A 12,906-nucleotide genomic window follows, 5' to 3' on the forward strand; every position below is an offset into this window, starting at 1 on the left:
GTAAGGTGCATGTGACAGTGTGGGTTTCCTCCGGTTTCCTTGCACATTCCAAAGAAGCAGAGTTTAATGGGTGTGGACAGAGACTTGAGAGGCTGCTCTGACACAGCAGAACACTATGGGAGACCAGTGACTCTCTCTGTTAAATAGAGAAGAGGCTTGTAATTCTCCAGACTGCCCGCGTGCTGTAAACAGTGGGAGTTATGAGCTCAGTTTTATGTCAAAAGCAAAAGACTCACCATCTGTTCCCAGTTTGGAAAATAAACAGGTAACATGAATAATGATAAACTTCGGCAGGTTTTCATTTTTCATCCTTAATTTTGTCGTTTAAATAGAAACTCCCACGGGAAAGTTGAATGTTGCTTTTAATAAAGCCTTGGATCAGGTTCTGCACTCGGGCAACGGCAGAGACAAGTTCATATCTGTAACAAAGAGAGTGATGGTAATAAATGGATAAAAATCTGCAGCTGGAGATGAAACCTGGTATTTGGAAATGCTAATATCTTGTATCTGGTTTAGCCGCGCCCGTGACTAATCTGTAATTACTAACTGCCAATTTCTGCGCAGCGCCCTGTCAGTTATTCGCGATGATTGATAAAAAAAGCACCAAGCCGCTGATTCTATCTCTGCCCTCACACTGAATCCCTGAATTGGCAGCGCGGCGCTGATACATTAAACACAGCGCTGGGAATGCGCACACCATTATGGTATCCTCCGTATCGCACAATGATAATGGATACTTGGGAGCCATTTCAAAGCAGTAATCTAATTCTGGGTTTAAATTACATTATAAACCGCAAGCTGGAAAGAATGTGTTTTTTTTTAAATCTTGACGGGACTGTCATCTGAACCCTGAGATTACATTAGCGCTTTGAAATCACAGCGCAGTAATCTACTAGTTCTTATAATAACAGGTACCGTTAATAGCTCGCAAATTTGTTTAAGGAGAAGGGGGCTGGGCTGGAGTCGGAAATGAGACGTACCGAAGTCTGAGACGCGTCTATATAGCGGGGGTGCCGAAGACTTTTGCACGGTACTGAATCTGTCGAGTTTGTGGAACTGCTAGGAGCACAGGCTGTTGGGAATGGCGAGGGTGGAGGGGTGTGGGACAGGGGGGCAGAGAAAGAGTACAGGTACCAGGGCAGTGGGGTGAGGAGGGGAGCTGCAGACACACCCAGTTCAGAGATACCAGGCAAGGTCAGTTGATTCCAAACAATTGGTTTATTGATCATTACAGAATGTCTCTCTGCTGCCTCTCCCTTCCCCTTTTCCCAATGATGATTACTCTCTCCCAGCCCCCCTCCCACTCTCAGTCCACAATAGAGACCCATATCAGAATCAGGTTTATCTTCACTCATATATGTCATGACGTTTGGGTTTTGTGTGTGTGTGGCAGTAGCTCAGTGCAATACATGAAATTACTGCAACACTGTGTAAAGGTCTTGGGCTCCCTGGCGATGTGTGTGTGCCTACGGCTTTTGCACAGTACAGTATGGACGAGTTCTAGACGGGTGGCTGGGCGGGGGTGTACTGTAGATGGGATCTTTATGCATTCCTGAGCTTTACTGCTGGTTTCACTCACCGCAGACCCTCCCCAGAACACCTCCGCTACAGTGCCGCACCCAGCCAGTGATACCCAAACAGGCTTTTTGTTCCTCCCTGTCTGTGCTGACTACAGTCCAAGATTCAAATTGATTTATCGAAACATGCAGTGAAGTGGGTTGTTTGGGTTCACAAACCGGCATACCCGAGGCTGCGGCCCGCAGGCGTCGACACACACACATTCTGGCGCCAACATGGCGGGCCCACAGAGCTCTGCAGGACAACACAGGCCACAGCGAGTGACAAAACACACCTCCCACCCCAGGACAGGCACTCTTCAGCCTCCAGCCAAGCCAAGGCGAAACCAATGCCATCACCCTCCCTCCAGCCCCTGTGGTCTGTGCCTGTTATGGCAGCTATCACATAGTATCTGCTTCCACCTGGTCCCGAGAAGGCCCATTCCAGACACCCACCACTCTGTGTGGAAAAGAAAACCTGCCTCACACATCTCCCTTAAACTTTCACTACCCCCCTCCACCTCAAACCAAGGTGACCTCTTACCCAATCTGCCCTCTCGGACAGAGGGAAAGATTCAGAATTAGGCCTGTCATTGCTGAGCTGGTTTTGCCATTGGTATCTGGTTTATTATCGTCACGTGTACAGTATAAATTAAAATAAATTACAAAAACAAATAGTGTATAAAGATGAATGATAAGGTCGTTCCTGGGTTCGTGGAGCATTTCAAAATCTGAATGGGGGAGAGTGAAACGTTGAGTGTGAGTCCTGAAGCTCCTGTACCTCCTCCCTGATGGTTTGATGAGAACAGGGCATGTCCTGGACGATGAGGGTCCGGAATGGTGTAGGCCCTTTTCTTGAGGAAGTCCTCGATGGTGAGGAGGTTTGTTCACAGGATGGTTGTTCTGGAGGAAGTTAGTCCCTCTCAGTGTTAAGCCTTGGCCCAGAATGCACCATGCTTCTGCGGAGGGTATCCTTGCCATTTCCTCTCATGCACTGTTAGAGGAGCCAACTTTCATCTGGAGTTTTGGATTGAAATCTTGTTGGCCCTCTAAGGTGGAATCGAAGGATCCTGCGATGATAAGTTAAAGTAAAAGAATCATCGAGCACCACAGCACTTAACCAGGCCCTTTGGCCCATCTAGTCCCTGCCTGCCTGGTCTTTTGCCTAGTCCCAGCTACCTGTACCTATTCAATACCCCACCATACCACTCCCATCCAAACTTCTCTTAAGTATTACAATTGAACCTGCCTCTACCACTTCTGCTAGCAGCTCCTTCCTCACTTATTCCACCCTCAGATTCCCCATAAATATTTCACCTTTCACTCTAAACCTCTGACCTCTAGTTCTAGTCTCGCCCAACCCGAAGAGAAAAAGACTGCTTGCATTCACCCTATCTATACTCCTCATAATTTTATATACCTCTGAAGCGCCTTTTTACTGGGCGTCTCTGGAATCGCAGCTTTTTGGTCCCTCACTAACAGCCACCAGACTCCACAGTGAGAAACCCACCTTTCTCCGCCTTCGTATGCCTAGAAATCATAAACTTTGGTCCCACCACATCCGTGAGGTTGTGATGTCTCGCCCACCCAAACCCCGGTTTGTGTGAATGCTGTGTGATTTACTGCCCCCCCGGGCAATCGCCCATCAGCAAGAAATAGCAGATCGTGCACTGCATACAATTACAAAGGAGTATATTTAAGAATGTTAACGTAACCATCCAGTCATTAAAGGAAAGAAAGAAAAATAAAAGACCCATTATACTAAAACAGTCACATGTGATGGAGGAGCTCATATCTTCCAGAAGGCGTTGATTTCGATATACGCGGGGCACATTCCGAATGTCACTCGAAATCCATCACAAACAAACGGGCTCTCCCACGGGTGTATCGGTCCTTCCTCCTTGAAGCCATTCATCTGCACAAAGCACCTTGTAAAACAGGGTCAGCATCTTCAGCCATCTTCCCTCCTGACTTCTCCCAGCTCCCGCCAACAAACTCCTCCCCACACCACTGTCCCTCATGAAAACTTCTCAGCCCAGTGTTCTCTAGAACCTTCTCCCAATTCCCAGATTGTATCTGTGGGGAAAGGGACACAGACAGCTGTGGAGGCCAATTGGCTGACACCACATTCCTAAATTAAGCAACTAAGCCCCTTGTCTGAGCTCAAAGCCAAACGGGCTGAAAGCAGAACAGACTGTTCTTACAGAACTGCTGACAAGAAATACAGCAGTAAAAATCTTAAAACGGGACGTTATACCTCTATCAAAATATCCCCTCATTCTCCTACACTCCAGGGTATAAAGTCCTAACCTATTCAACAATTCCCTATAACTCAGATCCTCCAGTCCTGGCAACATCCTTGTAAATTTTCTTGTACTCTTTAAGGATTATGAGAAGAAATTTGGACTTCTTGCCTGCTTTCTAGTGTCATAAAGTCATACAGCACAGAAGAGGCCCTCACACTTGCCACTAACATGAATTCCGCACTAATCCCATTTTAGCCCCATTCCCCCAGCACCCAGATTCTACCACTGACCACCAGGAAAAAATATACAAGATAGAGCCTGGGCTACTGGACTGGTGACCATTACTAATTTCCAACAGTGTAGTTGCTATGGAGACCACAGATGCTGGAGTCTTGATTGACAAACACATTGATGGAGGATCTCGGCAGGTCCAACAGCATCCGTGTAAAGAAATGGACAGTCAAAGCTTTGGGCTGAGACCCTTCATCTTGACAAAATAGTTGTTTACAGAAAGTGGTGGATATGGACCAGTCCGACACGGGCGAGACACTCCTCACCATTGAGCACACTCACAAGGGGCATTGCCTCAAGAAATCAGCAGCATCCATTGTCAAGGGCCCTCACCATCCAGGCCATGCTCTCCTCTCGCTCTAGACCAGGGGGTTTCCAGCCTGGCTTCCACCGATCCTTTTTAATGATGTTGGTCTATGGCATAAAAAAGGTTGGGAACCCCTGCTCTAGTCTAAACTCCTTCTAATCTCAGCCCTCCCCTTGAGTGGGTCGACGTCCACCATTCCCCTTGTACATTCACCTCCACCACTGCCTTTGGGTGGCTCCTTGGAGGTAAATAACTCGAATGATTCACTGTTCCTCAGAGAGGAGTAACTCCTCCACGTCTCATTCTTGAATGGTCAGTTCAATGCTATTTTCTGAAATGACCCCCCACACTTCCTTTCATTCCATGATTCCCCCAGTGGGTGGCGGGAGCAGCCTCTCTGTACCCCCCCCCCATTAACAAACAGGGCTTTATTTGCCCACCTTGGAAGACAAGGGCAACATTGCTAAGATAATGTAAAGGGATATAGACTCGGAACAGAGACACGCGGTGATTGGGATTGTATCTGTGGGGAAAGGGACATAGACAACTGTGGAGGCCAAGCCCACAGAATATACTTAAGGTGGAGGTTGATACATTCTTGGCTAGTTGATGCACCATCAATAACTCACACTGAGACGTAAGGCGAGATATCGGCTTTTATTGACTGGAAGAAGGAACCAGGAGTGAGTGTCTATCATACAATGTCCTGGAGACTGAGGCCGAGCATCAGGCCTCAGATCTCCTTTATACTGGGGCCTGTGGGAGGAGCCACAGGAGCAGTCAGCAGGGGCCGTGTCCAGACAGGCACATAGTTCACCACACTAGTAAAGGCGTCAAAGGTTAGGGGGAGAAGGCCGAGGAATGAGGTGAAGAAGGCTAATAAATCAGCCATGATAGAATGGTAGAGCAGACTCGATGGGGCGAACAGCCTAATTCTACTCCTATGACTTATGGCTTTATGGGCAGGTTCACTATTTTGGGTTGGAGACCCTTTATCGGAACCTCATCAGACTTCTAAATGACGATTGGACAGGTAGTGGATTGGACCTGCCAAACGCAGGCAAATGGGACTGGCTTGGACAGGTCATCTTGGCTAGCATGGACCAGATGGGCCAAAGGGCCTGTTTCCTTGTTGTCTGACTCGATGACCCTCCATGCCAGAGTTCCCAGCTCCCGGTTGCCTCCTTCAGGAGGGGCCGAGGGAATAGGGAGCCATGCAGGAGGCAGCCAGGAGCTGGATTATCCATAGGGATAATTATCCAACGTTTTAACCCGTTCCCATTGCTGAGATCAGTGACATTTGCAAAACATTGAAATTGTCTCCTTGGTAAACGCAACAACGGAGCCTGTCATCTGAATAAAAGGCATCGAACAATTTGACCCCAAAACAAGAGAGAGAGTAATTCCCTCCATTTGATATATGTTTGAAAGGACCCTGACAGACTCATTAATACGAAGAATAAGGTATTTAATGAAGTACTTGGTTTCAAACCACCTTTTGAATATTTCACCCTGAGGTGATTTGAGTAGAGTGATGTTTAGTGCCTTGTTTAATTAAAATTGTCCTGTTGGATGAATATGAATCAATTTATTTCTTTCAAACCTGTCGTGACTGGTGTGAGCTTTAAAGATCCATGGTTCCGCAATTGGTTTATTTGACAGGAGTCATTTGCAGAAGTATCTCGAGATGAGAAATCTGTGGGGATCTGACGCAGAACAATTCACGATTGTTCATTAGTCTGCAATGATTTGCATGGCTGGGGTTGGGTCACTCTGCATTCCCCCCCCCCCCACACACACACACACACATAGAACCCCTTCCACACCAATCAAACACACACACACACACACACACACACACACACACAACCCCTTCCACACCAATCAAACACAAACACACACACACACACAACCCCTTCCACACCAATCAAACACAAACACACACACACACACACAACCCCTTCCACACCAATCAAACACACACACAGAACTCCTCCCACACCAAACACACACACACACACACACATAGAACCCCTTCCACACCATCAAACACACACACACACACACACACACACACACACACACACACACACAACCCCTTCCACACCAATCAAACACACACACAGAATTCCTCCCACACCAAACACACACACACACACACATAGAACCCCTTCCACACCAATCAAACACACACACAGAATTCCTCCCACACCACACACACACACACACACACACACACACACACACATAGAACCCCTTCCACACCATCAAACACACACACACACACACAACCCCTTCCACACCAATCAAACACACACACAGAATTCCTCCCACACCAAACACACACACACACATAGAACCCCTTCCACACCATCAAACACACACACACACACACAACCCCTTCCACACCAATCAAACACACACACAGAATTCCTCCCACACCAAACACACACACACACACACATAGAACCCCTTCCACACCATCAAACACACACACACAACCCCTTCCACGCCAAACACACAGAACTCCTACCACACCAAACACACACACACACACACACACACACACACACACACACAGAACCCCTTCCACACCAATCAAACACAAACACCACAAAGTCAAACTCAAATTTATTATCAAAGTACTTGAGATTGATTTTTTTGCAGGTGTTTACAGAAAAATAAATACAATAGAATCTACAAAAATCCTATACATAAACAACAATTTCTCTAACATGATTTCTCTAACTTTCAGCAATTTCTCCCACCACTTCCTAACCTCTTTTTCCATTCCACACTCTGGCCCCCTTCTCTTCTCCTCACTTGCCCATCACCGCCTCCTGAGGCCCCTCCTCCCTCTCTTTCCTCCATGGTCCACTCTCCTCTCCTATCAGATTTCTTCTTCTTCAGGCCTTTACCTCCTCCTCCAATCTCCTCCCAGCTTCTCTCTTCACCCTCACCTGCCCCCACCCACTCCTACCCTCTTCTTCTGGCATCTTCCCCCTTCCTTTCCAGTTCTGATGAGGGGTCTCCGCCCTAAACATTGACTGTTCATTTCCCCCCCCCAAAGATGCTGCCTGACCTGCTGAGTTCCTTCAGTATTTTGTGTTTGCTGCTCGGAATTTCCAGCTTCTGCAGAATCTCTTGTGTTTATACAAAAACAAAGACTGACAAAAAGAAAAAGGAAGGTAAATAGTAAAATAAAAACACTGTGAACATGAGTCCCTGAAACAAGTCTGGAGGTTGTGGAATCAGTAAGTTATCTACACTGGTTCCTGAGCCTGATGGTTGTAAGATATACAACTCACATGAATGCACACATGTACCTGAGTATATACGTGCTGAACCGGGTATACAAACAAGGCAAGTATATAAACAGACACAGAGCTGAGTGTGCACACACTTGTGAACACAGACACGAGTGTACACACACACACACACACACACTCATCAGGAGCCCATAAGGAGTCCAAGCACACACAATAAACTGAGAAGATCAGATTCAGGTTTAATATCACCAGCATATGTGCAAAATGTGTTGACCCGTGGCAGCAGCACAAAGCGATACATGCTCACAGAAAAATCTAAGTAACAGTAAATATATATATATAGATATAATAGTTAAATAAGTAGTGCAAAAATAGAAATTAAAAAGTTGTGAGGTAGCATTCACTAGTTCAATGTCCATCAGAAAACAAATGGCAGGGAGGAGGAATCTGCTCCTGAACAGTTGAGTGTGTGCCTTCAAGCTTCAGTACCTCCTTCCCGAGGGTAACAATGAGAACAAGTTATGTTCTGGATGTTGGGGGTCCCTAATGATGGATACTGACTTTCTGAGGCACCGCTCCTTAAAAAAGTCCTGGATACGACGGAGCCCAGTGCCCAGGATGGAGTTGAGCCGTGCTACAACCCTCTGCAGCTTATTTCGATCCTGCGCAGTAGCCCCGTCCCCCCCACAACCTCCACACCAGACAGTGATGGACCCAGTTAGAATGCTCTCCATGGTACATCTGTAGAAATTGGCCAGTGAATGCAGTAAGACCACAAAGAATATACAGAGGCACACAAACATACACATGCCTGCTGATGGACACACAGGACTGAGTATACAAAGCAGGTGAATGTACAGACACACTCACACACAGAGCAGAGTGTGCACATACTTGTGAATGCACACACACACACACAAATATGCACACACTTCACAAGCACAGGTGTGTATATACTCAAATAAGCACCCATTAGTAGACAAATGTCTGTACACATACACAGAGGCACAGACAGATGCTGAAATGGTAAATGCCGGGCCACGGTCTGAATAATGTGTGGCTGACTTCCTCTACCCAGCACAGTTCCTGGCACCACATTCCCCTTGGCTGAAACCTGCCAACTCAGTACAGACAGGAGAATCATTCCTTCGAATTATTGAACAAAGGGACCAGGCAGTGACTGGGGGAGCTGACGAGCTGGCCGGGGGTGTTGATTTGGCATTAAAGAAGGCAGGGTGCTTTAGATATGCCAAGACTCGACCCCGTGAATAATCTCAAAATCCAAGGTCTCAGCCAATTTTCCCTCACTTCTGCTTTTGGCGTTTAACCTTTGAGAGTGTCCGGCTGGAAGGGCAACAGGCTCTCAATTGAGGATTCCCCTCCAGGGTGTTTATGTTGTCAGGCCGACGGGGTGGGGGTTGGGTGGGCCTTCCTTCTGCTTGAGGTGATCCCATCTCCGAGTGAGGTGTGACCTACAGCAAGGTTACAGCGGTTAGTGGAACACTTTTACAGACCAGCAACCCGGGTTCAATTCCTGCCACTGTCGGTAAGGAGTTTGTACGTTCTCCCTGTGACCATGTGGGTTTCCTCCGGGTTCTCCAACTTTCCTCCCACAACCCAAAGACGTACAGGTTAGTAGGTTAATTGGTCACATGGGTGCAATTGGGCAACTCGGGCTCATTGGTTCGTCAGGTAAGATTTTCCCTTAAGGAAACTATGCTGACTTTGTCCTATCTTGTCTTGTATCTCCAAGTGCTCCATAACCTCATCCTTAACGATTGACTCCAACCACTGAGGTCAGGCTAACTGGTCTATAATTTCCTTTCTTTTGCCTTACTCCTTTCTTAAAAAGTGGAGTGACTTTTGCAATTTTCCACTCCTCTGGCACCATGTCAGAGTCCAATGATTTTTGAAAAATCATTACTAATGCCTCCACAATCTCTACTGCTAGTTTTCAGAACCCTGGGTGCAATTCATCTGGTCCAGGTGACTTATGTACCCTTAGGTCTTTCAGCTTTTTGAGCACCTTCTCCCTTGTGATAGAAACTGCACTCACTTCTCTTCCCTCACACCCGGCAACACCTGGCACACTGCGAGTGTCTTCCACAGAGAAGACTGATTCAAAATACTCATTTAGTTCATCGGCCATCTCCTTGTCCCCGTTATTATTTCTCCTGCCTCATTTTCTAGCAGTCCGAAATCCACTCTCATCTCCCTTTTATTTTTTACATACTTGAAGAAGCTTTTACTATCCACTTTGATATTGTTTGCTAGCTTGCTTTCATAGTTCATCTTTTCCTTTCTAATGATCCTTTTAGTTCCTCTCTATATGGTTTAAAAGCTTCCCAATCCTCTTTCTTCCCCATAACTTTTGATTTGTTGTATGCCCTCTATTTTGCTTTTACATTAGCTTTGACTTCCCTTGTCAGCCACAGTTGTACAATTTTGCCATTTGAGTATTTCTTCATTTTTGGAATACATCAACCCTACACTTTCCTCATTTTTCCCAGAAACTCAATCCATTGCTGCTCTGCTGACATCCCTGCCAGCATCTCCTTCCAGTTTACTTTGGTCAACTCCTCTCTCATACCACTGGAATTTCCTTTACTCCACTGAAACACTGCTACATCAGACTTTACTTTCTCCCCATCAAATTTCAAGTTGAACTCAATCATATTGTGCTCACTGGTTCCTAAATGTTCTTTTACCTTAAACTCCCTAATTGACTCCAGTTCATTACACAACACACAATCCAGTATAGCTGATCCCCAAGTAGGCTCAATGACAAACTGCTCTAAAAAGCCATCTCTTAGGCATTCAACAAACTCACTCTTGAGATCCATAACCAACCTGATTTTCCCAATTGACCTGCTTGTTGAAATCTCCCATGACTATCATAACATTTCCCTTTTGACTCACCTTTTCTATTTCCCATTGTAACCTGTGGTCCACCTCCCAGCCACTGTTGGGAGGCCTGTATACAACTGCCATCAGGGTCTTTTTACCCTTGCAGTTTCTTAACTCAACCCACAAGGATTCAACACCTTCTGATCCTAAGTCACATCTTTCTACTGACTTGATGCCATTCTTTACCAGCAGAGCCACACCACCCCCTCTGCCGACCTTCCCATCCCTCCGATACAACGTGTAACCATGGAGATTCAGCTCCCAACTACAACCATCCTTCAGCCACGATTCAGTGATGGCCACAACATCATACCTGGCAATCTGGAATAGTGCAACAAGATCATCCACCTTATTTCTTATACCCCGTGCTTTGAGATACAACACTTTGAGTTCTGTATTTGCTACCTTTTTGATTCTGCATCCCTAATGCACGGATACTCACCCTGCTGGCTGCAATTACGTCCTATCATTTGTCTGCCTTTCCTGACAGTCTGACTGCGCACTAACTTTGATTTTTTACCATCCGTCCTATCCTGAGTCCCTTCACTCCTGTTCCCACCCCCCCCCCCCGCCAAATTAGTTTAAACCCTCCCCAACAGCTCTAACAAACCTGCCTGTGAGAATTTTGGTTCCCCTCAGGTTCAGGTGCAACCCGTCACTTTTGAACAGGCCATATCCCCACCCCCAGAAGAGATCCCACTGATCCAAGGACATGAAGCCCTGCCCCCTGCACCAGCTTCTCAGCCATGCATTAATTTGCCAAATCATCTTGTTTCTACCCTCACAGGCTCATGGCGCAGGCAACAGTCCAGAAGTTACTACCCAGGAGGTTCTGCTTCTCAGCTTTCTACCTAGCTCTCTAAATTCTCTCTGCAGGACCTCTTTGCTTTTTTTCCTATGTCATTGGTACCGATATGTACCAAGACATCTGGCTGTACCCCCTCCCCCTTCAAAATGCCACAGACGCAATATGGCACCTGGGAGTCAACGTACCATCCGGGCATTCCGTTCACACCCATGGAATTAGTCTGTTCATCTGACTAGTAATAGGCATCCGTTAGTGTCAAGAGATTTGTGCCTGGGCAGGCTTGTATGGGAGACCGGCAGTTGCCCATGCTATGCTGCAAGTCTCCCCTCTCCACGCCACCGATGTTGCCCAAGGGAAGGGCAAGGGCCGATACAGCTTGGCACCAGTGACGTCGCAGAGCAATGTGTGGTTAAGTGCCTTGCTTAAGGACACAGCACACTGCCTCAGCCTTCAGATCACTAGACCAACGCCTTAACCACTTGGCCACGTGCCAACACTCATCCCCCCATCACTCCTGCTCCCCTCTTCTCCCTCTTCCCCTTCTGCACCATGGACTGATGCTCAGTGCCTGTACTGATCTCTGGGGCATTCCCCTGCGAGTATCCAAAATGGTCAAGTTGTAATGCTGCTGGGAGGGAACTTCCTTAGGGACCAATAAAGTGTCCATCTATCTACTGCCTATCTTCTAGAGTCCTTGAAAGTGAGTCCATAGGTTGTGTTCAGTGATCAGTTCAGGGTTAAGGTGAGTGATGTTTACCCACTCTGGTTCAGGAGCCTGGTGGTTGAAGGGTAATAACTGTTCCTGAAGCCGGTGGTGTGGGACCCAAGGCTTCTTCCTGATGGCGGCAGCAAGAGGAGAGCATGACCTGGGTGGTGGGGGTCCCTGACGATGGATGCTGCTGTCCTGCGGCAGTGCTCTTTATCAATGTGTTCAATGATGAACCAGCACAGAGGAGGGAGATTGAAAATCTGTCTGAGTGGTGCCACAAAACAAGAACGTCTCACTCAGTGTCAGCAAGGCCAAGGAGCTGATTGCTGACGTCAGGAGGAGGAAACTAGAGGACCATGAGCCAGTCCTCATCGGAGAATCGGAAGTGTGGAGGGTCAGCAGCTTTAAATTCCTCAGTGTTATCATTTCAGAGGACCTGTCGTGCACTCAGCACCTAAGTGCAATTTCAAAAAAAGCACAGCGGCACCTCCATTTCCTTCGGAGTTTGCAAAGGCTCGGCATGACGTCTAAAACACCGACAAACTTCTGTAGATGTGTGGTGGAGAGTATATTGACTGGCTGCATCACAGCCTGGTATGGAAACATCAATGCCCTTGAATGGAAAATCCTACAAAAAGTACTGGATAAGCCCCATCCATCACAGGCAAAGCCTCCCTCCCCCCCCCCCCCCATCCACCACTGGGCACATCTACATGGAGCGTTGTCGCAGGAAAGCAGCCTCCATCATCAGGGACCCCCACCACCCAGGCCATGCTCTCTTCTCACTGCTGCCATCAGGAAGAAGGTACAGGA

Source organism: Hypanus sabinus, chromosome 6 (genome assembly GCF_030144855.1).
Source record: "Hypanus sabinus isolate sHypSab1 chromosome 6, sHypSab1.hap1, whole genome shotgun sequence".
In the NCBI taxonomy this organism is placed as follows: domain Eukaryota; kingdom Metazoa; phylum Chordata; class Chondrichthyes; order Myliobatiformes; family Dasyatidae; genus Hypanus; species Hypanus sabinus.